This window comes from Lissotriton vulgaris, chromosome 3_2, assembly GCF_964263255.1.
Source record: "Lissotriton vulgaris chromosome 3_2, aLisVul1.2, whole genome shotgun sequence".
Lineage (NCBI taxonomy): Eukaryota > Metazoa > Chordata > Amphibia > Caudata > Salamandridae > Lissotriton > Lissotriton vulgaris.
In genome coordinates, this window is record NC_141690.1 from 107,099,600 (window position 1) to 107,126,050 (window position 26,451).

The window sequence follows — 26,451 nt, forward strand, 5'->3', positions numbered from 1 at the left end:
GTACCTGTTAGGGTACAGGACAATAAGTTCAGACCCAATTACAATAGTAGCAATTCCCCTTAGGTAGGGCAGAGTACCAAGCTTTGCTGCAGAGACAGAGTGGACCAACTCAGTGAATTACTGGAGAACTAACCTCCTGCAAGCCTGCATGTGGGGGAAACTTCAGAGAGGCTTTTGAAGTACACAAGGTCCCAGCCTTCCCTGCCCTTCCTCCAGACTCACTACAGAGGGCATGTAGTTTTTGTGTGGGGACAGGCACAGCCCTATTCAACTGCAAGTGTCAGCTCCTCACTCCAAATCTAGCGCAGGATGGCCCATCAGTCTAGTGATGGGCCATAAGGATGTGAATATCACGACCCAACTCCCTTTGTGTGTGACTGTGTAGAGGGAATGCACAAATCCCAGCTGTCACGCACCCCAGACTAGTATTTAGAGACAGCCTGAGGCGTAAAATAGTTAAATCAAGAAAATGCCAACTTCCTAAAAGTGCCATTTTTCAGATTTACAATTTAAATCCAACTTCACCCTAAATTGGGATTTTAAATTGTGAGTTAGAGACACCAAACTCCAAATTTCTACATGTTCCCAATTGGAAATTACATTTATAAAATGTAACAAAGAAATCCCAATGTTAACCTGTGGGACAGATAGGCCTTGCAGTAGTGAAAAACAAATTTAAGAGTATTCCTCTACCAGGACATGTAAAACTTAAAAGTGCATGTCTGGCATTTTAACTACTCTACACCTTGCCATAGAGATGTATGGGGCCCAGCTTAGGAGTGACTTACATGTAATAATAAAAAAGAAGGTTTCGGCCGGGCAAGTGGGTTAACTTGCCAGGTTAATATGGCAGTTTAAAATTGCACACATATGCTCTGCAATGGCAGGCCTGAGACGTGCGAAGGGCTAATGCAGTGTGTGGCATAATCAGTGCTGCCGGCAAACTAGTAGCATTTAATTTACAGTCCCTGGGCACATGCATGCCACTTTACTAAGGACTTATAAGTAAATTAAATATGCCAATTGTGGATACGCCAATGTTACCATGTACAGAGCACAGAACCTTTAGCACTGGTTAGCAGTGGTAAAGTGCCCAAAATCCTAAAGCCAACAAAATGTAGGTCAGAAAAAGGGAAAGAGGAAGGCAATAGGTTTGGGGCTGACCCTGCAGCAAGGGCCAGGTCCAACAGCATGCAAAAACTTTTTTTAAACAAAAGGCATTTTCTAAAATTGTATGCTGTTTTCAAAAGCAGTTCTTGAGTGTCACTTCCTATGTATGCAGTTACATATTAATGCTAGCCCTGTTTTCACATAAAGATAGCATGGCTCAAATTTACTAAAGCTTTCTGCTGGTGATGCAACTTGACGCAAAGTGACGCCAAGTCTTGTAAGGGTATAATCTATGCACAGCAAAAGGTATTTTGCTCTGGAAAGGTATTGCTATTCCAGTGCAAAACCCCCTTGTGCTGCGTTGCATTGCATCAAGAGAACATAACTGAGGAGTTAATGGAGCAGATCAGCACAAATACCAATACCTTTTAATGCAAATCACCTTCTACTAAGTTAGAAAGGTTTTGAATTAGCAACTAACATCTCTTCGAAACAATTGGTAACAAGGGGAATTTTGATCATTTCTTTAAAAAACATATCACACGTGTGTTGCAGGGCTCAGTCAACATCTAATCTGTGGAATCCTTTTAGGTTTGCTTAGGGGACATACCCTATGCAAGATGCATGGGTAAAACAAGACAAAGGGGATAAAGTCAGTGAGAGTTTGATGATTTTTCCATTTTAGCTCTGAATTCCGCGTAGGGTTTTATTTCTATGAGATGATATTCTTGAGTTTGTTTAGTATTTGTTTTGTAAAACATTTCATACAATTGAGAAAACAAAGGTCAGAAATATGCTCATATCGGTTTTTGCCTACCTTCTGAGTGGGCTTCCGATTTAACGAGAAGCTATGAATGACCATGTGAATCAATTTATGCATGAAACAATGTACATTTCCACGTGCAGAAATTTACTACGAACGTCCATTTCCACAATGTAATTTACTTTGAATACTGTTCACTGAGAAACATGTTTCCAGATTTGGAAACCCCTGTCTATGCACCCTTTCATTTTTTGGGTTGATGCCTCCAACTGCTACCATCAAAAGTGATTTACTACTTTCAGTTAAATAGTTACATATAGTGCTTTTCAATTCTTTTCGTGACAAACATCTAGAAATACTTAGAAAATATTCTCCTAACTGAAAATATTGGGACTTGAACATGTAGTTTCATCTTAAGGCTAGTAAATACATAAGTCCTTTTTGCAAATCTGGGCCACTGCTGTTTGTCTCGTAATCCAATTAATGGTTGCGTACCAAAGGCAAGCCTGTCTGTGCCCGGTTGTGTCCGGCCAGGGGCCAGAAATCCTGCTTCACTAAGTGGTTCATTGTACTCTTCAGAACAGCTTCACATGTTAAAATTGAGTATTAATAGTAGATGTTGCCACTCTATTGGCCCCACAAATTAGTTTTTCTTGTGATACATGCAGTTGTGACTTTGGGGTGGGACAGATGCATTTTCAGATGGGTTCACTGGAACCCATTTCCAGCAGGAATGAGATGTGTTGTATGTTTCTGATCAACTGTTGATCATTGCCGAAACATATAATAGACTTATATGCAAGCCTTGATTAGTATCATCCGGAGACACTGTTCCTTATCGAGACTTGGCTTCATGACGAGTCCATTTGAATGTAGTGCAGACTCTACCAACAGAATACATCCATAGCGACATGTGACCGGCTAGACAAAATGGATGAAGAGGTTGCTATAATCTATAAGGAAACGTTGAGCAACATTTTCTCTTCTCTCGATATATCAGGCTGGGAGAGCCTCTCCTTTGCTATCAGCATAACCCCAACCTTCTCCTTTTAAGGGGTCTTGGCATACCGCCCTGCTACCCGGCTCACTCATTTCTCACAAGTCCTACCTGACTTACTGGCAGACTTGGCTTTACATAAGTCACATTTCACATTTTTAGAAGACTATAATACACACTTTGGTGACCATAATTATGAGAGTGCATTTCAACTTACTTCAGGACCTATCAGGTATTCAACTTGCTCAGTTGCTGAAGAATGATCCGCCACATAACAAAGGACATCTTCTCGATCCAATTTTTTGTAATTTGTCAAAATTACAAAAATGGTAAGAACTACTACTCCAGTTTTGACGCTAGGTCACTCTATTGTCTTTTCTCGTCCCTGTCCATTGGGGAGCAACTCTTTTTACCAGCCGCAGAGATTAGATCACTGCTGGTCAAAGTTGGACTATGTCAATTAGGAAACCCCATTTAAATTCTAAACCTGAAGTAAAGGGTAAAATATCAGCAGTAATTCCAATTTTCAATGATTGAATTAAGTCCTAAAGCAGTCAAAACGGTGCCCCTGTTTAACATCCATCTACCGGAGCATAATAAAGAGAGCAAAAGGATGGAAAAGAAGAGGAGAAAAGCATATGCTGCAACTATGAAAGCTAGACACCAGTTGTTTCAACAACCTAATAATGCTTAGGAAAATCTTTGAGTTTTTTGTCTCTGTCTTCGTGTAGACTTGTGGTCCAACCATTAGTTACCTCACATTTGGACTATGGCAACTTTCTTTACCGCAGAAGTCCTCACTATGTAGTAAGCAGTATTCATGTTGTATAAAATGCTGCAGCTAGTATATTGTTATGGATCCCTAAATTCAATTCTGACTCAGCTGCACTTGCGTCTCTGCTCCATTTATATCAGACGACACAGTCTTAGGACCATTGTACGGCTCATCGAGCTCTGCAAAATAAGGTCCTGCGGTTACCACAACATGTGGTACGGACTTATGTCCCAAATAGGAGTCTGCAAACTAATTCCCTGTGTCTACTGGCAATTTGTAAGATCAGTAAGTCAAGAAGTGGCTGTAGGTCTTTTGCCTACTTGTTTCCTGAATTATAGAACTCATTACCCATTAAATTGAGTGAGTTAAAAGACCAACTAAATTTCAGGAACTATTAAGAACTCTGTTGTACACCTAATTCTTTGTTTGATATGGGTACTGATATATTTGCTTGCCTTGGGAGGCCTGTTGTGGGTAGCCACGGACTTTAAAAATGTCTAGGATAGTGATGGATATTGAGCTAATAGAAGAACACGTGGTGGCGTGTTTAAAACCTCAGATCCTTTTCAGTTATGCTTTAAAACCATTTTATACTCATGTTAAGACAGGCTCCATAGTTCAACAATGGAGCACCTTTTACATCATATAGATTTCAGGTGTTGTCTCATCGCCAGTGTTGTAAAAGGAAGTCCAGTACCATCATGTAGATTGTAGAAAGTTTATTAACTTGTTCTGTGCTCAGGACGGCTCCCGGCTGTCATGAGTCAGAGTAGTTATGTGTCCGAACGTTGCTGCTAAGCCTACGCGCAATGAATTCCCCTCCTGTGAGGGCAGATTATTCAGTGGACGGAGTTCGGATGGCTGCTGGCCGTCATGAGCACATGACTACCGTGACTCATGACAGCTGGGAGCCGTCATGAGCACTGCGCCTACACCCCCCCTCGCACCGCGGCGAAATTAACACTACAGCGAAGGGGTTAAGATTTCAGGTAATCTGTTAAGCAAGCTTAAGTATAGCCCGACCAGGAGCAGCCTCCTTGCAATCCAGCCCATATCTTCAACTGACACACTAAACCTCACCAGACACTCAAGCATTCCATTAAATCACCAGGCACTCCAGCATTGCACTACACCACATTCATACTGGCTGAGCAGCAGGGACTTGGAACACTGGGGAGGATGCATTAAGTGCAGCAGACTCATACTTAAGACTCCTTACCAACACTGTTTCCTTCTCCTGATGTATTGTGACAGGTGTGTACAGTATACTGCTGTCTCTTAATTTGACTCCTTTCTTTTTTCTTTATGAAAATAAAAATTAATTGTTCATAAAAACATACATTTGAATATGAAATTAAAGCAGAATTTTTTATTAGATGATATATTTTGTTCAATGTTAAAAGAAAACACATACCCTGACGAACGTAGACTTAGGTCAGTACATTGGGACCTGGTGCAAGCAAGGAAATAGCCTGAATACATTTGGGGCACACAAATACACCAATTAAGGTTGAGTGGGCACGTCTTGGCACCTGTGCCCAAGCAGCTGCTGCACAAATGATACCAATTCCCCTGACTTAGGCAGAGATACGTATAGAAACATGCACACAGAATGACCTTCATGAGCACGCGGATACAATCAGACATACAATCAGACATCTAGATGAAGACGTGTGCATCTAGATCCAGAGATATTCACACACACACATGCTCCGTTGGCCTGCTAGTGCAACAGAGCACTGTTTGATGTTTGTGTTCTTGCAGTGCACGTTGTTGATGTGTTAATGACTTTGCAACCCGACACAATATAAATCAAAACCATGTGTGAAGTAGCGAAGTCCAAGGATTCTGATTTGCTTTTTAATTCGATCAAACCATCAATCAAACACCATTTCTAAAGCGCAACACTGTCACTCCCTAGGGGCATCTGGGCGCTGTAATCTTTGCTAAAGGGTCATAATATGGAAAACTGTGTGCCAATGGGGAAATATTCCTGCTGCGGCTCATGCTTGTAAACCACAACTAGCTGTCCCACCTCAACATCGCCACTACTGACCGCTCACATTCTCTTAGGGTGTCAGTGCTTTCCCTGTCTTAAAGAATGGACAGAGCGCAGGGGCCACAGCAAGTCTGCACTGCCTGTAAAGGCTAAGGCATACCAGCGTGGTTAGTTGGAAGACCGGGGAGCTCATTCCCGGCAGCCTGAGGTGCCTCTCTTCTTGAGCTGGACACCCAGCTGCAAACAAAACGGTACTTGAGAAGCTGTGCATCACCTCATCGGACTTGAGAGAAGGGAGGAGACTTCGCTTGCCTTCAAGAAGAATAACGTTCCTGACTTCAAACAGACTTGCAGGCAAGGTATAAACTTTGCACACAGTGGCCACTGATAATTGCAACAAGTAGTGGGGTTGAAGTCCAAACACAGAATTGCACTTTGCAGGCGAGCCGAGAGAACAAACCCATTGCCCGATCTTCCCAGGGAGGATTTGGCTGGGGGAGTGGGGGCGGGAGGTCTAGCATAATACAACTGTCCATTTTTAAACAACTCATCAATTTCTATTTTATTGACCTTGAGAGGATGAAAAGCTGAGTGAAGCAGCAGAGTTCGAACCATGGGACCCATTCCACCCTCTGAACTACACGCTCCCGTCCACCCACTCATCCACACTCTCATTCAAAGACTCACTCAATCTTATTCACCCACTCACTCGTACATGTGTGTCTATCTACAATCCCAATCACTCACCTAATTTACATTCAGCCACCAACCCACCCGCTGTTGTACTTTTGGTTATTAAAATATGTTATCGAAGACAGCAAATTGTACTTCGGCCAACTTATGGTGTTTTAATATGTTTGTGTCTACCCACATTATCCTTCCCAGATCCACCCAGTCCTGATTCGCTCACTCACTTATGATCATTCACCTACCCACCAACATTCAATCAATCAGGGGCTTATAAAGCACGCTACTCACCCATGAGGGTCTCAAGGCGCTGGATGGGGGGGAGAGGGGGCAGCTCCAGACCAGTCGAAGAGCCAGGTCTTGAGGTCCTTCCTGAACGTGTGTAGGGTTGGGGGTCAACAATTCATTCACATTTACCCACCTTCCATCATTCACCTACCCACTCATATTCACTCATCCGCATCAAGCTTCCGCCTGCCATTCAGTCAATTCATATAACCAGTCATCACATCACACATCCACTCAGGCACCCACCACAATCAATGATTTCCCCATTCACTCAAACGCACCACACATCACCTACTGAGTAGCCAGCAGTCTCGCTCATCAAAAGCTGCACTCAGTGGCTATGTTAATACTTGTTTTATTCTCCCTACTAATTACATTTAGATATCCCATTGTCACAATGAACACAGATAATCTGCAGTGAAGATAAAACCAGCAAATGTAGTCATAAAAATAAAGAGGTTAGCACTGCGGTTACCATTCAGTGATGCTGCAGCGAAGTCAGGCCAGCAGTTAGCCACTGAAAGGAAAGGACAGCAGAATGAATAGATTTTTACTTTTTTTCTCCCAGCTTACTTTAGCTGTTTCTTAAGGCAGCATGCTGTTCTGGGATCCCGCTAGAAAAGGTGAGGCCAGGTCACATTCATCTATCTCCTTGGCAGAATTCTAGGTTCGTGTATCTGCTGAGTAGGACTGAGCTCTTTTCTTTACCGTGGATTTTAAGCTGTGAGGTACACTAAATAAAACGTGACCTGACACCACGGAACGGAGAAATATAGTTGTCTGTGCAGACGTTTTTGCATTCTTCCCAAGTCCATCCTTTCCCATCTTGTCACAGGGTGAGTGCCATGCACCCTTGGCATGTCTGCTTTATGTGCAAGACTCTCTCCACTGGAGTAGACATAAATACACAGGAACATGTATGCTACACATTTAAAAATGACATTTAAAAATAGTCTAAAAGTCTAAGTAAGAAACTGAATGATAATGTAGAACTGTTGCTATCCTGTAAACTAAAACCTTCATTGTAGCTGCACAGAAGCACTGAAAATCCAGCAGGAGGGACTTCAGAGTTTGCACTTTTACTTTAATACCCTTTCCTCTCTATTTTTCAATCTATTGCACTGTGAATGTTGTTGTTAATTAGCCTCTGAAAGGAATTCGGACGTCACAGACCAGATTTACTAACAGTCTGTGCCAGGTTTGTATTACTTTTGTGATGCAAACCCAGCAGTGCTATGTTGGAATTTACTATTCAACATAAATCAGCATTTGCAGTGCCTAGTTTCCCAAAGTAACACAAAGTTGTGCAACATGCTGCTTTGCATCACAGTTTGTCAAAGGGGTGTTCCCTGGGTGGTGCATTGTTGGTTCCAACGGAACCACTCATTCGTTATGATGTGAATCCCTATCTACAAAATATCAAAGACAGGGATTTGCACCAAGTTCCTACACATCCCCGAGGCAGATTCAGTAAGGAAAAATCTCATTTCGCCGGCTTTGCCTGCGTTCTGCATTGTACAGCACACATAGAAAGCAGTAAGAGTGTTAATGGATCCCTTCCAGTACAAACACTATTTATAATGCACCTCTTGCTCAAGGGTGTGTTCATTGCTCATGACAGCTATAAGTGTGCAAGTGCACAGTGAAAGGAATACAGTGCCACATTTGAGCAGATAGGATGCAGTTCTGCTCTCTCCCTGTCACACAACAGAGAGTAGAAACGTTAGTCGAGGTTCTGTGATGCGATACTTTTTAGTAAGTCTGCGCCCAGGTGTGGCTATTCATTACTAATGTAAATGTAAATGTATTTGAGCTTATATAGCGCACAGCTACCCACAGTGGGTTTCCCAGCACTTGCTTAGGGAACCCGTCCTGGTATTCCCCTGTGAGATAACCCCGGCAGGGTATCCACAAGGTGAAAGCCAGGCATCCCGCCACAAGGGGCCGTTGTGGAGATTAAGCAAGCTATTGCCCAGAGTTGCAGAGTGTGAACCCATGAGTCGAGAAGGCACCGGAGCGAGAATTATCGAGTCCATGGAATTTTTAGCCCAAGACCCGCCAAGGCGGGGAATTGAACCCTGGTCCAGGGCCAATCTCAGCTTCCGGGTCTGCCGCCTCTAACCCCTGAGCCACACTTCTCCACAATTGCAGTGGCCCTTGGTGAGCACTGTAAGTCGAACCTTAGGGACAGAGCAGGTTTACTGTGGCTTTATAATCTGAAAGCACAGTCTTTTCTCGGAGTTTCTGATTCTAACTCGTGCCTTTCTTGATAAGCTGTTAAGGCCAATTTGAGCTGAACGTGAAAGCCCTTAGAAATTGCTACCGGGAGCGAACGCTTATGTTAAGCTTATTTAAGGATGTTGAGAGTTCATCAGAATGTCTGTAGCATGATTCCATTTAAGGGATATTTACTTTGATGAAACAAGATCAGAAAAACTAAACAGGGAGACAAGCAAACCAGGCTCCTGACGCTTACATAGCGTTTTAGATCCATCAGGCGGGTGCTGCCCACAGTCAATTCGAAGTTATTGGTCATGTGGACCAGTAGAATCGATGAAATGATGTCGGAATTTCGTGCGACATTCATCAGTCACCCCCTCTGTCTTTTCCGGGTTTAATGAAATTTGCTCCAGAAATGTTTATAAATGTGAATGTAATATTTGGCGCTGAGGGTGAATGCATCGACGCCAAAATGTAGAATTTATCAGCGATTTGTTCTAGTGAAGGAAACTCATCTATATGTAAAACAATGGGGCAGATTTATGTTGGGAATGTGCCACGTTTGCGTCGCGCAACTGCGGCGTAAACGTGGCGCATCCCTACGACCGATTTACAACGTGACGCATCTAGGCAGATGCGTCACGTTGTAAAGCCCTGCGCCGCTTGTGGGCGTTCCGGCGCAGGGTGGGCCTTCCGGGGCAGGTGCGCCTCGCAAAAGTGGCTGAGTGAAATCTATAAGATTTCACTCAGTCACTTTCAGGCCAATGCTGCGTCAAAACCCTGCGCCTGCTTGAAGCAGGCGTAGGTCTTGACGCAGCATTGTAAAGATGGGGCACCCCCGAGCCTTGCTAGAGCTGCGTCGCGTTTATGACGCAACTCCAGCAATGCGCCACCTTAACGGCACAGATGCGTGACGCATCTGTGCCGTTTTTGCCCCATAATGCACCGCATTGTAAATGCGGCGCACCATGGGTGGCGGAGCAGCGGCGCAAAATAACTGGCGTATCTATGGGGATGCACCAGTTATCATAAATCTGCTCCAATGTCTCCTGGCGATCAACTGAAATCTAGTATTCATCAAAAGGCACCCACACAAACACACACACCCACATGCTCGCACACACACACACGAGGCTCCGAACACCCAAGGGAATGGGATGAGAAGACGCAGGGATGAAAGCTTGTGCCACATACAGGGAGAGTAAAGCGTGAACATATGGGCAAAAACCACACAAGAGCAAGAAACACATATCCAACACCTGAATACACTCGGGAAAGTAACCTGTCATGCTGCACTGGAAAGATAAGAATGACCAGGTGAAACGAGTGAATATTTATTCTCAATAGAAATCAGAGCAGGAAAGAGATTATAGGGGAAAGTTCTTTAATCTATTCTCTCGAATCCCCCGGACTGTTGTTGAGTGTGCCCAGTTTATCCAGCAGCGGAAGCAGGGCAGAATACAATATAAGTAAAACAAAGCAAACATTAATAACGCAAATTTAATCAAATGCAATCACACAATAAGATAATAAAACAAACGAAATAATCATGAGGCAAACCCACAGGCCTCTAAAACATATCCCTTTAAGAGAGAACAGCTCAGAAAACACGACACTTTTAACAGTTAAGCAGAGTGGAGGGAATCTGAGGCAGGTCGGCTGGGGACAGGGAGTGCAGGTACTGCAGTGAAAAGCGTTGATTTGTGTATTTATTCCTAAACCTGAGAACTTCAACTGTAAAAGACTGGTGAGACCCTGGCATTGGGATGCCAGCACATCCACTAGAACACAAGGCCCAGCCGAAATGGGAGAAGTGGGGGAGGGGAGGAGCACGTTGCAGCCGGGTGCAGTTCTTTATGCAGCATTTAAAGAGCTGTTGGTCGTTCCTGAAGAATCTCCATCCTTAAGCCTGCAGCCTTTGTTCACTTTCCAAGATCTCCTTTGAATAACATTGAGCGCCTGATGGCTTAAAAGCACCCTGCACCCAGCCGCCTGAGTGCCCCTGGCAGTGCAACCTTTGTCCTAATCTACTTCCCCATTTGCCCTGAACAAGTGACCAAGAGCCCAGCTTCCATAGCCGCGGGGCCTGCTTGCCAGCAGCCGCCAACAGAAGGCCCCCTGCCTCTCATTGGATAACACTGGGCCGGAATACCTCTGCACCAGGCTGCCCCTGTGCCGCTGAGGCTATACCAACTGTATCTACCTGACCCTGGGAGACCCCTGAGTCTATGCCCAGAACCTTAACTCTACCAGTCGAGTATTTACCCAAAAGCCTATAACTCACTTTTCTCCCTTAGGGTGACATTGACTGGTTTCACTTGGAAATTCTTGTGTGGAGTTTGGAAACTTTAAAATATTCATCTGAATTCAGCTGAACAACGAATTCTGATTTACTCAGCTGGTATCAGGACGGAACCCAGTGCTACATCTTTTAGCCCAGCACTGACCCTGAAAAGTAATCCTAACCGTACTTACCAGTAACTTGAATTTCCTTCCATAGGACTCCATTGTCTGGTTTTCACCAGAAAAGTTTCCAAGTGTCGATTTTCAGAAACTACAAATATTCCTTAAAAATCGCCTGTATGACTTAAGCACATTCTTTCAACTGTTTACAGGAGATGCACCAGTGCAGGATCAAGGATCCAACACTGAGTAGGAAAAGGTAATCATAACACTATTTAACTGCTAAGTGAATTTCCTCCCGAAGGATAACATTGGTGATTCTATGTGAAAAAGTGTCTGTTAATTTTTAAAATACAATATTATTCCTTAAAAATCACTACTGTAACCAAAAAGCTTTTAGTTAACTGTTTACAGGAAATGTCTCAGGACTGAATCTAGGATCCAGTCCAGTGGTTAGAAAAGTAATCTACAAAGTAACTAATTGCATTTAACTAGAAATTCCCATTGAGCTCAATGTTGCATTGTGTTTGAAATTGTGTTGCCTATTGCAACAACTGTAACTATTGTAATCCAAAAGTCTATTGCCTGTTTGAAAAGAATTTAACTAAAGTTACTAATTCTGAGAAAGTCTATTTTGATACCTTGTTGGGTCTAAAAATAAAACAACTATATCTTTTGTTACAAAAAATTGGCCTAGAGTTCTGTTCCTGAGTGTGTGAGACCATTTGCTGACTGAGTGTGTTAAACAAATGTTTTACACTGTCCTCTGATACTGCCTTACTGCTCGACCAAGCTACAACTTTAGAGAGTAAGGTTATATCTAACTTTAGCCTCTGCCAAACCTTTGGGGACTGTGGACTCTGTACACACTGTACCTTACTTTGGTCCAGTATATACAGAGCCACTTTCTTACACACAAGACATAGATCTTAGGGATTTTCTATCAGGTCTCAGAAAGACAGGTCAGAAACATTTCTTATATGCTGATATTTATGCTGCCTACAATGAAATCTGGAATATATTCCAACAAGAGGCCACAGAGAAAATACGGGAATTAGAGCGTATTAACTTAGAGAAGGCATTAGCTCTAGTGGATAATGGGTTAACAACCTTGAATTCCAGGATATATTCTTTAGGCAACATTGTATCTTCTGCGATAGACACACTGGAACAAGATTTGGCCATATTACAACACAGACAATCTCAGTTACGTTCTATTAATGTTATTGAGCTGGATGCAGGAGCCTCAGGGTCTCTGGTCAGGTTGTCTTGCCAGTGTGTCTAGCTAACACTGGCAAGATGTGCCGTATTTATACAGAAAGTATCTAGGGCTCCTTTGCCCCTTGTTTCTTGTACTAGCCATTGTTAGATTTGAGGATGCTGCAGTCTTTGCAGGCAGGCTATGTGCCTTGGCTTTTTATCAACAGTCGTCTCTGTTTTCTGAATAGTTTAGCAGATCCCTACCATGGAAGCTGACACCTGTGTAGTTTCACCCAGCATGTTGTGGTAAGCTGAGTGCAATGTCGTTTCAAACAGTTTATTATGCATGTGACTCTTGGCATGTTCCTTTATGTTATTCCTTCACATGCCCCAAACATGACCCCCCTCTCAGGTGTACAGTTTCTCTTCTGACAAGCCTATTCCATTCCATTTCTTAAGAGACCATATTTGTTTGCATGTGCCGTCATTAGAAGCAGTGGCTTCACGGTGTGATGTGGATTGCATCGTAACAGTCAGCGTGGGTAGGGTTAATGTATCATGCATGATGTGCTGTTCCATTCCATATTTTTTACTTTGAGTTGTAGGACTTGTAGTTTCATTGAGTCATGTTATACAGTCCAGTACAAGTGCTCGTATACAAAGGTGTACCTGGACTGGTGCTGCACTTCACACATGGCAGGGATAAATGTGAGGGAGCTGGATTGAGCTGTGCCACATGTAACTGGGCAGCGTTACTTGAATGTATGTGATGTTTAAAGGTACATGACTCAGATTCCTGCTTTTTTCCCTGCACACCGCACAGTGGAGCGCTTGTAGCTAGCTCGCAGCACTGCACAACATGAATTTCTTGCCCACATTGCCCCTTGTAGCCACATACCCCGCAGGCCTTGTTGTTTCTAGTGGGCTGCACTATCTTGTCCTGAAACTCCTCTGAAAAGACTGCTGCCAACCACTCCTCCAAGTCATTGAGCTCCTCCTGTGGTGCAGGGCTTTCACCTCCAGTCTGCAATGCTCTCTTCAGGTTGCTGCTCAGTTTCTCCTTTGTCCTGGTTTATAGTCATGCCTGCATTTTTTTGCAGTCAGTGGCTGTCCTCTTTGCTTGTCCCACGCTGTTGATCTTGGGCACTATGGGCTGACAAATGGCTTCCTTTTTTCCTAATGGCAATTTTGAGGTGACAAATAGCCGATGTTGGTGCTCTGTCACATCAGTAATCAAGATTCCATTCTCCTCCTCACTGAAGTTGCACTTCCTCTTCCCCTGGGAGTCTGTCTGGACATCCTGGCTGGTGCTGGGGTTATATGTGTTGTTATCTTGGCTGCGGATCAGTTCTCCTCTCTCCAAGGCTGCTTGTTACAAAGTGTGCCTATAGTTTTGTTCCCAACGCATAATTTTGTATATTAATCTGATGCTTGATGCACTGAAAAGGAATGCTAGGATAGTTAGTGTCACTTTACATGCAGCTAACCAGCCGAGATGCGTCAGTTTCTGCTGTGACAAGACTTCCGCAGCAGCATAAGTTTTTTTTTTGACATAGCCTGATCTTTATGCCATGGTGCGCCATACTGTAAATATTGTGCATTCATGGCTTTTAAAAAGGATGTCGCTAATCGCAAGTCATTTTAATGCATCGCTGACGCCGTCATGCTTCAGTTCTTGTAAATGAGGGCCTTAAAGCACAGCGGGCAGTTTAAAACAATGGGCCCCCCACATATGGATCAATAAAACTAATATAGCAGATGTGATAGATATAAGGTTTTTACTGTTACTGACAAATTGAACAAATACAAATGTAGGTAGGAGCAAAGATTGAAAATGTTTTTGTAATTATTTGCCAGTTTCCTAGATGCTGATATGTGTTACCATATAGATAGGCTGTCCACATTGTTGACAAAAAGAGAAGCACCCGTGGCATCAGCTAGTAGACTCAGCGTGACAGTCATTTACCAGCGGAGGATCCTAATAAAGCAAATAACAGGATTACACTGACGCAATGGTAACAGTGATGAGCAGTTTTTCATGCACCAAGTGCTGCAGTGAACAAATCAGTGAGGAGCCACATATGTCCCAGACAGCATGGTGTGCAGGCCAGAGGAAAGCCCTACACAGGTAAGCAGGGAGTGGAGCAACAGGTTATTTTATCATTCTTCTAGAAGGAATTGAGCTTCTGTGCTATGAACGACAACAGCGTTGATATTTTTGCATGCTGTGCACTGTTAGAACAGGTGCCTAATTATTATGCTGTTTTTCAGCTCACTCTTTTATCATTTTTGCATGCTGTGCATTGTTAGAACAGGTGCCTAATTTTTAGGCTGTTTTCCAGCTTACTCTTTTATCATCTAATGGTTAAGAAGTGACTTGATTGCAGCAGTAGTAACATCAAATTGTTATTGTGCCTGTGTGTGGTTCTTGTCCACAGAGACATAGCAAGAGTGCCAGAAGCCCTGGGGTAAGCTTGGAAATGCTGTTTGGGCTTTACGTCACACCCATATTTGGGTGCAATGAACCTTAAAGTCTCTGGGGCACAATTCCACTGCACCTGTCGCACCATTGATAGCTACAACCGAGCTAGACTAACTGCCCTGATTATAACCTATGACTCACAGGCAGACCCTATTGCCCTCTCCCATTCTACTATGGAGAAAACCCCTCCAACTTGCATAATTGTTCCTCAAACTTCCACCAAGTGCTTTAAATGGGAAAAAAGAAGGGCGGGTACTCATCAGCTGAATCTGGGGATAAGGATGGAGCTGGGCTGGAGGCGGGGAGGTATATGGGATTAGTGCTGAGTGATTCTATGTCTGAGGTGCATGATATTGTCCCTTTGTGCTGTACGATCTCACTCCAATACTGCATTATAATAAACCGCACAATCAATTTCATTTCTCTTCTTCCTTTTAAAATATAAAAAGGAAAATATCGTAAAAGGCATAAGTATGCCAAAAACACATTCTATGATTTAAAACTGAGTCTAGGCAGGATTTGTGTACAAATATACTTAATCAATTTCATAGGCCAAGCTATAATGCATAGTAATTGACTTTCTTATGGTGGTAGCATGAGTAATACAAATTGAGACAGCATGACAAATGTTATCTGACTCGAGATTACACAGAAATGCATAGGCTTCCTTATAAAATAAGAAACTCTTTGATAAAAACAGCAGTTCTATAAAAGGTTTTCTAATATCACAGTAAAACTTGCAGAAGAGGATAACATGCACTGTAGATTGGGTAGTTTCCGATCACAAGGGCACTATGATAGGTTTTTAACCCACATATCTCTTTTTAGGAATGCAACAAGTTAATTTAAAGTACCCCTTCAGAATCTAATAGGAACACTCTATTCTTTTTTACTGTACTCTAAGACATTAACGGGGCATTCGATAGAAGCATGTTCATCAATTTCCTTAAGTAAAATGTCTTCTGTATATCAGTGATCTCTATAAGATAGTTGGGCAAACCTTGGAATAATGACCTTTCCAGATATCAAGATAGTGTGTGTTTTCCCATCTCTTGGCTCTCTCTCCCTAAATCATTTTTGTTGTTAAAAATCAGTCTGGGCTATTTTTTACCGTACTGTGACACTAACGGGACATTCAATAGCAGCATTTTCATCAATTTCTTTAAGAAGTCTGTTCATTTTTGCCAACCAGGGTATCTTGCCATAGTGGCCTAGTGCAAGGCAATCATTAATTAAATCCCTTGTAAATTTAGTACCAGCCTTGCTCCAAATGTTGTGCCACCCTACTAAGGTTCATTGATCTAAAGTGTCATCAAGAAAAATTATACCCAATTTCCTGTGGGTAATATAGGGTGGTGCAGATTGAGGGACTGCCAAAAGTCTACTCAGAAAAGAGTTTTCCTGTTTTTGAAGAAATGAATGCCCGCCAGACACCATCCTAATGGATGCCCTGTATGTAGCAATGGGGATGCACTTACTCCTGTAACCTAATTGGTTTAGTGCCAATTTTAGAAGCAAATCTGAGCACAGCCTCCATTGTCCTTTTACATTTAATGTTAGCTAAGTGCAGTAGCGGTCGGCAGTAGGTGTTTCTATAGGGCGGTGACGTGGGCAGGAGGAGGGGCAGGGTGGGGGGAAATAATGTATGGATTACGGAGTTTTACATGTAAGTAAACATTTAAATACATAAAACGAATTTCGTTGCGCGCACTGCATCACATTTGGTGCCGGGAGTTTCTGATTCTAACTCGTGACTTTCTTGATAAGCTGTTAAGGCCAATTTGAGCTGAACGTGAAAGCCCTTAGAAATTGCTACCGGGAGCGAACGCTTATGTTAAGCTTATTTAAGGATGTTGAGAGTTCATCAGAATGTCTGTGGCATGATTCCATTTAAGGGATATTTACTTTGATGAAACAAGATCAGAAAAACTAAACAGGGAGACCAGCAAACCAGGCTCCTGACGCTTACATAGCGTTTTAGACACATCAGGCGCGTGTTGCTCACAGTCAATTCGAAGTTATTGGCCATGTGGACCAGTAGAATCGATGAAAGGATGTCGGAATTTCGTGTGACATTCATCAGCCACCCCCTCTATCTTTTCCGGGTTTAATGAAATTTGCTCCAGAAATGTTTATAAATGTGAATGTAATATTTGGCGCTGAGGGTGAATGCATCGTCGCCAAAATGTAGAATTTATCAGCGATTTGTTCTAGTGAAGGAAACTCATCTATTTGAAAAACAATGCCTCCTGGCGATCAACTGAAATCCAGTATTCATCAAAAGGCACCCACACAAACACACACACCCACGTGATCGCACACACACACACGAGGCTCAGAACACCCAAGGGAATGGGATGAGAAGACGCAGGGATGAAAGCTTGTGCCACATACAGGGAGAGTAAAGCGTGAACATATGGGCAAAAACCACACAAGAGCAAGACACACATATCCAACACCTGAATACACTCGGGAAAGTAACCTGTCATACTGCACTGGAAAGATAAGAATGACCAGGTGAAACGAGTGAATATTTATTCTCAAATTAAATCAGAGCAGGAAAGAGATTCTAGGGGAACATTATTTAATCTATTCTCTCGAAACCCCCGGACTGTTTTTGAGTGTGCCCAGTTTATCCAGCAGCGGAAGCAGGGCAGAATACAATAAAGGTAAAACAAAGCAAACATTAATAACGCAAATTTAATCAAATGCAATCACACAATAAGATAATAAAACAAACGAAATAATCATGAGGCAAACCCACATGCCTCTAAAACATATCTCTTTAAGAGAGAACAGCTCAGAAAAAACGACACTTTTAACAGTTAATATGAGCGGAGGGAATCTGAGGCAGGTCAGCTGGGGACAGGGAGTGCAGGTACTACAGTGAAAAGCGTTGATTTATGTATGTATTCCAAAACCTGAGAACTTCAACTGTAAAAGACTGGTGAGGCCCTGGCATTGGGATGCCAGCACATCCACTAGAACACAAGACCCAGCAGAAATGGGAGAAGTGGGGGAGGGGTTTGCAGCTGGTTTCAGTTTCTATATGCAGCATTTAAAGAGCTGTGGGTAGAGGCCTACCTATCCTCCAAGATCCCAACTTACCCTTCGAAGTGTTGGTCGCTCCTGAAGAATCTCCGTCCCTGAGCCTGCAGCCTTCGTTCACTTTCCAAGATCTACTTGGAATAAATTGAGAGCTTGACGGCTCAAAAGCACCCTGCACCCAGCCGCCTGAGTGCCCCTGGCAGTGCAACCTTTGTCCTAATCTACTTTCCCATTTGCCCTGAACAAGTTACCAGGAGCCCAGCATCCATAGCCGCGTGGCCTGCTTGCCAGCAGCCACCAACAGAATGCCCCCTTCCTCTCATTGGAGAACACTGGGCCAAAATACCTCTGCACCCGGCTGCCCCAGTGCTGCTGAGGGTATACCAACTGTATCTACCTGACCCTGGGAGACCCCTGAGCCTATGCCCAGAACCTTAACTCTACCAGTCGAGCATTTACACAAAAGCTGATAACTCACTTTTCTCCCACAGGGTAACATTGACTGGTTTCAGTTGGAAATTCTTCTAAGTGTGGAGTTTGGAAACTTTAAAATATTCATCTAAAATCAGCTGAACAACGAATTCTGATTTACTCACCTGGTATCAGGACGGAACCCAGTGCTACATCTTTTAGCCCAGCACTGACCCTGAAAAGTAATCTTAACCGTACTTACCAGTAACTTGAATTTCCTTCCATAGGACTCCATTGTCTGGTTTTCACCAGAAAAGTTTCTAAGTATCGATTTTCAGAAACTACAAATATTCCTTAAAAATCGCCTGTATGACTTAAACACATTCTTTCAAATGTTTGCAGGAGATACACCATTGCAGGATCACGGATCCAACACTGAGTAGGAAAAAGTAATCATAACACTATTTAACTGCTAAATGAATTTCCTCCCATAGGATAACATTGGTGATTCTATGTGAAAAAGTTTCTGTTAACTTTTAAAATACAATAATATTCCTTAAAAATCACTACTGTAACCAAAAAGCTTTTACTTAACTGTTTACAGGAAATGTCCCAGGACTGAATCTAGGATCCAGTCCTGTGGTTAGAAAAGTAATCTACAAAGTAACTAATTGCATTTAACTAGAAATTCCCATTGAGCTCAATGTTGCATTGTGTTTGAAATTGTGTTGCCTATTGCAACAACTGTAACTATTGTAATCCAAAAGTCTATTGCCTGTTTGAAAAGAATTTAACTAAAGTAACTAATTCTAAGAAAGTCTATTTTGAGACCTTGATGATTACCTTGATGGTTCTAAAAATAAAACAACTATATCTTTTGTTACAAAACAATTGGCCTAGAGATCAGTTCTTGAGTGTGTTAAACAAATGCTTTACACTGTCCTCTGATACTTACTGCTCGACCAAGCTACCACTTTAGAGAGTAAGGTTATATCTAACTTTAGCCTCTGCCAAACCTTTGGGGACTGTACCTTACTTTGGTCCAGTATATACAGAGCCACTTTCTTACACACAAGACATAGATCTTAGGGATTTTCTATCAGGTCCCAGAAAGACAGGTCAGAAACATTTCTTATATGCTGATATTTATGCTGCCTACAATGAAATCTGGAAAATATCCCAACAAGAGGCCACAGAGAGAATACGGGAATTAGAGCGTATTAACTTAGAGAAGGCATTAGCTCTAGTGGATAATGGGTTAACAACCTTGAATTCCAGGATATATTCTTTAGGCAACATTGTATCTTCTGCGATAGACACACTGGAACAAGATTTGGCCATATTACAACACAGCCAATCTCAGTTACGTTCTATTATGTTATTGAGCTGGATGCAGGAGCCTCAGGGTGTCTTGTCAGGTAGTCTTGCCAGTGTGTCTAGCTAACACTGGCAAGATGTGCCGTATTGATACAGAAAGTATCTAGGGCTCCTTTGCCCCTTGTTTCTTGTACTAGCCATTGTTGGATTTGAGGATGCTGCAATCTTTGCAGGCAGGCTATGTGCCTTGGCTTTTTATCAACAGTCATCTCTGTTTTCTGAATAGTTTAGCAGATCCCTACCATGGAAGCTGACACCTGTGTAGTTTCACCCAGCATGTTGTGGTAAGCTGAGTGCAATGTAGTTTCAAACAGTTTACTATGTTATTCCTTCACATGCCCCAAACATGACCCCCCTTTCAGGTGTACAGTTTCTCTTCTGACAAGCCTATTCCATTCCATTTCTTAAGAGCCCTTATTTGTTTGCATGTGCCGTCATTAGAAGCATTGGCTTCACAGTGCAATGTGGAATGCATCGTAACAGTCAGGGTGGGTAGGGTTAATGTATCCATGCATGATGTGCTGTTCCATTCCATATTTTTTACTTTGCATTGTAGGACTTGTAGTTCCATTGAGTCGTGTTATGCAGTCCAGTACTAGTGCTCGTATACAAAGGTGTACCTGGACTGGTGCTGCACTTCACACATGGAAGGGATAAATGTGAGGGAGCTGGATTGAGCTGTGCCACATGTAACTGGGCAGCGTTACTTGAGCGTATGTGATGTTTAAAGGTACATGACTCAGATTCCTGCTTTTTGCCCTGCACACTGCACAGTGGAGCGCTGGTAGCTAGCTCGCAGCACTGCACAACATGAATTTCTTGCCCACACTGCCCCTTGTAGCCACATACCCCGCAGGCCTTGTTGTTTCTAGTGGGCTGCACTATCTTCCCCTGAAACTCCTCTGGAAAGACTGCTGCCGACCACTCCTCCAAGTCATTGAGCTCCTCCTGTGGTGCTGGGCTTTCACCTCCAGCAGTCTGCAATGCTCTCTTCAGGTTGCTGCTCAGTTTATCCTTTGTCCTGGTTTATAGTCATGCCTGCATTTTTTGCAGTCAGTGGCTGTCCTCTTTGCTTGTCCCACGCTGTTGATCTTGGCCACTATGGGCTGACAAATGGCTTCCTTTTTTCCTAATGACAATTTAGAGGTGACAAATAGCCGATGTTGGTGCTCTGTCACATCAGTAATCAAGATTTCATTCTCCTCCTCACTGAAGTTGCAATTCCTCTTCCCCTGGGAGTCTGTCTGGACATCCTGGCTGGTGCTGGGGTTATAAGTGTTGTTATCTTGGCTGCGGATCAGTTCTCCTCTCTCCAAGGCTGCCTGTTACAAAGTGTGCCTATAGTTTTGTTCCCAACGCATAATTTTGTATATTATTCTGATGCTTGATGCACTGAAAAGGAATGCTAGGATAGTTAGTGTCACTTTACATGCAGCAAACCAGCCCAGATGCGTCAGTTTCTGCGGTGACAAGACTCCTGCAGCAGCATAAGTTTTTTTTTTACATAGCCTGATCCTTATGCCATGGTGCGCCATACTGTAAATATTGTGCATTCATGGCTTTTAAAAAGGAGGGGGCAGATTTATGAGGCCCTTGCGCCACGTTTACGCCGCTGTTGCGTCACGCAAGGTGGCGTAAACGTGGCGCATCCCTACGAACGATTTACAACGTGACGCATCTAGGCAGATGCGTCACGTTGTAAAGCCCTGCGCCGCTTGTGGGCGTTCCGGCGCAGGGTGGGCGTTCCGGAGCAGGTGCGCCTTGCAAAAGTGGCTGAGTGAAATCTATGAGATTTCACTCAGTCACTTTTGAGCCAATGCTGCGTCAAAAGCCTGCGCCTGCTTGAAGCAGGCGTAGGTCTTGACGCAGCATTGTTAAAATGGGGCACCCCCGAGCCTTGCTGGAGCTGCGTCGCGCTTGCGACGCAACTCCAGCAATGCGACACATTTCCGGCACAGATGCGTCACGCATCTGTGCCGTTTTTGCACCATGGTGCGCCGCATTATAAATGCGGCGCACCATGGCTGGCGGAGCTGTGGCGCACTGTGGCGCATGTTAACTGGCGCATCCCTGGGAATGCGCCAGTTAACATAAATCTGCCCCGAGGTCTCTAAACGCAAGTTATTTTAATGCATCGCTGACGCCGTCATGCTTCAGTTCTTGTAAATGAGGGCCTTAAAGCACAGCGGGCAGTTTAAAACAATGGGCCTTCCACATATGGATCAATAAAACTAATATAGCAGATGTGATAGATATAAGGTTTTTACTGTTACTGACAACTTGAACAAATACAAATGTAGGTAGGAGCAAAGATTAAAAATGTTTTTGTACTTATTTGCCAGTTTTGTAGATGCTGATATTTGTTACCATATAGATAGGCTGTCCACATTGTTGACAAAAAGAGAAGCACCCGTGGCATCAGCTAGTAGACTCAGCGTGACAGTCATTTACCAGCGGAGGATCCTAATAAAGCAAATAACAGGATTACACTGACGCAATGGTAACAGTGATGAGCAATTTTTCATGCACCAAGTGCTGCAGTGAACAAATCAGTGAGGAGCCACATATGTCCCAGACAGCATGGTGTGCAGCCCAGAGGAAAGCCCTACACAGGTAAGCAGGGAGTGGAGCAACAGGTTATTTTGTCATTCTTCTAGAAGGAATTGAGCTTCTGTGCTATGAGCGACAACAGCGTTGATATTTTTGCATGCTGTGCATTGTTAGAACAGGTGCCTAATTTTTAGGCTGTTTTCCAGCTTACTCTTTTATCATCTAACACTTAAGAAAAGATTTGATTGCAGCAGTAGTAACATCAAATTGTTATTGTGCCTGTGTGTGGTTCTTGTCCACAGAGACATAGCAAGAGTCCCAGAAGCCCTGGGGTAAGCTTGGAAATGCTGTTTGGGCTTTAAGTCACACCCATATTTGGGTGCAATGAACCTTAAAGTCTCTGGGGCACAATTCCACTGCACCTGTCGCACCATTGATAGCTACAAACGAGCTAGACTAACTGCCCCGAGTATAACCTATGACTCACAGGCAGACCCTATTGCCCTCTCCCATTCTACTATGGAAAAAACCCCTCCAACTTGCATAATTGTTCCTCGAGCTTCCACCAAGTGCTTTAAATGGGAAAAAAGAAGGGTGGGTACTCACCAGCTGAATCTGGGGATAAGGATGGAGCTGGGCTGGAGGCGGGGGAGGTATATGGGATTAGTTCTGAGTAATACTATGTCTGAGGTGCATGATATTGTCCCCTCGTGCTGTACGATATCACTCCAATACTGAGTTATAATAAACCGCACAATCAATTTCATTTCTCTTCTTCCTTTTAAGATATAAAAAAGAAAATATCATAAAAGGCATAAGTATGCAAAAAAACACATTCTATGATTTAAAACGGAGTCTAGGCAAGATATGTGTACAAATATACTTAATCAATTTCATAGGCCAAGCTATAATGCATAGTAAATGACTTTCTTACGGTGGTAGCATGAGCAATACAAATTGAGACAGCATGACAAATGTTATCTGACTCGAGATTACACAGAAATGTATAGGCTTCCTTAAAAATAAAAAACTCTTTGATAAAAACAGTAGTTGTATAAAAGGTTTTCTAATATCAGAGTAAAACTTGCAGAAGAGGATAACATGCACTGTAGATTGGGTAGTTTCCGATCACAAGGGCACTTTGACAGGTTTTTAACCCACATATCTCTTTTTAGGAATGCAACAAGTTAATTTAAAGAACCCCTTCGGAATCTAATAAGAAAACTCTATTCTTTTTTACTGTACTCTAAGATATTAACGGGACATTCAATAGAAGCATGTTCATCAATTTCTTTCAGTAAAATCTCTTCTGTATATCAGTGATCTCTATAAGATAGGTGGGCAAACCTTGGAATAATGGCCTTGCAAATATCAAGATAGTGTGTGTTTTCCCATCTCTTGGCTCTCCCTAAATCATGTTTGTTGGTATAAATCAGTCTGGCTATTCTTTACTGTACTGTAAGACACTAACGGGACATTCAATAGCAGCATTTTCATCAATTTCTTTAAGAAGTCTGTTCATTTTTGTCAACCAGGGTATCTTGCCATAGTGTCCTAGTGCAAGGCAATCATTAATTAAATCCCTTGTAAATTTAGTACCAGCCTTGCTCCAAATGTTGTGCCACCCTACTAAGGTACATTGATCTAAGGTGTCATCAAGAAATGTTATACCCAATTTCCTGTGGGTAATATAGGGTGGTGCAGAATGAGGGACTGCCAAAAGTCTACTCAAAAAAGAGTTTTCCTGTTTTTGAAGAAATGAATGCCCGCCAGACACCATCCTAATGGATGCCCCATATGTAGCAATGGGGATGCACTTACTCCTGTAACGTAATTCGTTTATTGCGAATTTTAGTAGCAAATCGGAGCACAGCCTCTATTGTCCTTTTACATTTAATGTTAGCTAAGTCTCTATATGAGGTTCCCAGAGGCTATAGTTTGAAAACAACAGACCAAGATACAAGAAGTTCTGGACCTCTTCAAAATTATGGCCCCTCACATAATGAGATTTTTTCTTCACCTTCCCCCTTCCAGACACCATAAAAAAGTTTTTTCCCAGATTTTGTTTTAAATCCTTTTGTTCTATATAGGTAAAAAAGCTATTGATCAGCAGTTGGAGTCCATTTGTGGTTCGAAATAGCAATACCGCATCATCGGCATAGAGGAGTACAGGGATAGGATATGTACCTACTCTGGGCGCATCTGTGGCTGTTTATTGTAACTTCCTATCAACCCAGTTTATATAGAGGGAAAAGAGGAGGGGGGCTAAAACACAGCCTTTTCTTATACCTCTGGTCACTTTAAAGCTTGGGGTACATTCTCTATCTATCCCAAATCTCACACGAGTGGTTACTGGGGCTTAGATCTGTGAGAGGAATGAGATTATATCCACTGGGCCACCCATTTCAACCAAGGTCTCCCAAAAGTTGGTGTGATTAATGCAATCAAAAGTTCTACTTAGGGCAGCAAAGCAGAGATGTAAATGTTCTTGCTTTGCTGCAATATATTTGGAAATTAAAAGATGAAGGTCAATACATTGCTATTGTGTACCAATATCTTTCCTGAAACCGTACTGGGAGGCTGTTAGCACATTATTTTCAGGCACCCATCACAAATCTAGTCTCTCCAAAATAATTCTCCCAATTAACTTTGCAGATGAGTCTAAAATCGCTATTGGGCGGTAGCACTAAGCATTTCCCCTGTCCCCATTTTTAAAAAATAGGGACTGATATGGAGGCAGGCCAGGTGTATGGAATAGACCATTTTGCAGCAGCATTAAAAACCTGCACCAGGATTAGTGCCCACATTGCTGAACAAGATTTGAAGGCATCTACAGGGACGCAGTCAGGGCCCGGGGCTTTCCTGGCAGATGATTTTTTTAAAGCACTTTCCAACAAAAGAATTATTACAGTAAATATATGTCTATGGACCCCAAATACTAGTATTGCTCATGGAGTTCCATCCCTGAACACTAAGGATTCATAGTAATTCTTGCAACAGACACTGAGGCGGGTTTATTCTCAACGTGAAAAAGGTTTTCATTATTAAAAGACACATTAATTGGCTTTGTAAGTGAATAATATGAGCTGCTAGACTACTACTACTAACTGAGAAAGGATGAGTAGTCACTGATTTTATATTATGTCACTTCATGTGTTATCTTATTGAAACCTTGGTACAAAGTTTAAAGCAAGCCATTCTTCACTGCATGTAAACCGAATATAACAGATTTTAGGGCTCTCACAGCTAAAACATGATGACACAATACATCAATGCCTAGTTAAAAAATAAAAATGAAACGCTACATCAACAATTATGTGGCGTTTTCCATATAATTATTGATATGCTACACTTGACACATAATCCTTTATCTGCTATATCATTTTTGAGACAACTGTTTAAACCTGGTGAGAGGATGGGCTGCTTGTGGACAGTGTGATACATGTCATCTCAGTTAGGCCATCTGGGAAAGTTCCATGAACTTCATTGAGTAAAAAGGGAGAGAGGTGAAGCGTGCCCATTCATAGTTAAGTGTCAGGGGAGATTTGAGGAAATGGAAGGGGAACCTGACCCTAGAACCAAGTCAATCCACACAAGACGTGACCTAGTTGGAGAAGAAAATCAAGTTGGTCAGGCATTGAGCTTTTTGCCACTAGAAAACCTGCTCAGCGGACCCTCAGGGCAAACCTATTTGACTGTGGTGTAACCTTCATAGATAGATCCTGCAGTCTTGCCCTGCTGAAGGATTCTGAGCTCCAGAAAAGGGACCAGGTCTGAATGAAGAAATCTTATGTGGGCAAAGATGGAAAAATACCTGACCGACAAGAGGACTTTCTCTGGAAGAAATTGTTAACTTTTTCCTGTTCTGAGATTTCGCCTCCAAAAAACTAAGGCACGGTGGGAATTCGTCCAATGATTATCCATCTTTGAGAGTACTTCCTCGGATACAGTCTACAACCTAGCTCTGCTGGAGGGTATCATCTTCCATTTCAGAGACTAAGTCCGGGACAAACATTGTTTGTGTATATCCCCCATGCTCCATTGCGTTTGGCTTAAAATTGCCACTAGGTGCTGTTCGACTACAATTAGTGATTACTGATTGGCACTTTACTTTTTTCATTTAAATCTTTAAAAACGTATA

The 26,451-nt window shown here is 42.7% G+C and overlaps 1 protein-coding gene across 2 annotated transcripts in view; it reads left to right on the forward strand.

Annotated features, from left to right (window-relative positions):
- The window catches only part of LDB2 (LIM domain binding 2), a 1,197,779-nt gene that overhangs the window by 254,332 nt on the left and 916,996 nt on the right, over nucleotides 1–26,451 (forward strand). The window lies entirely within an intron of this gene.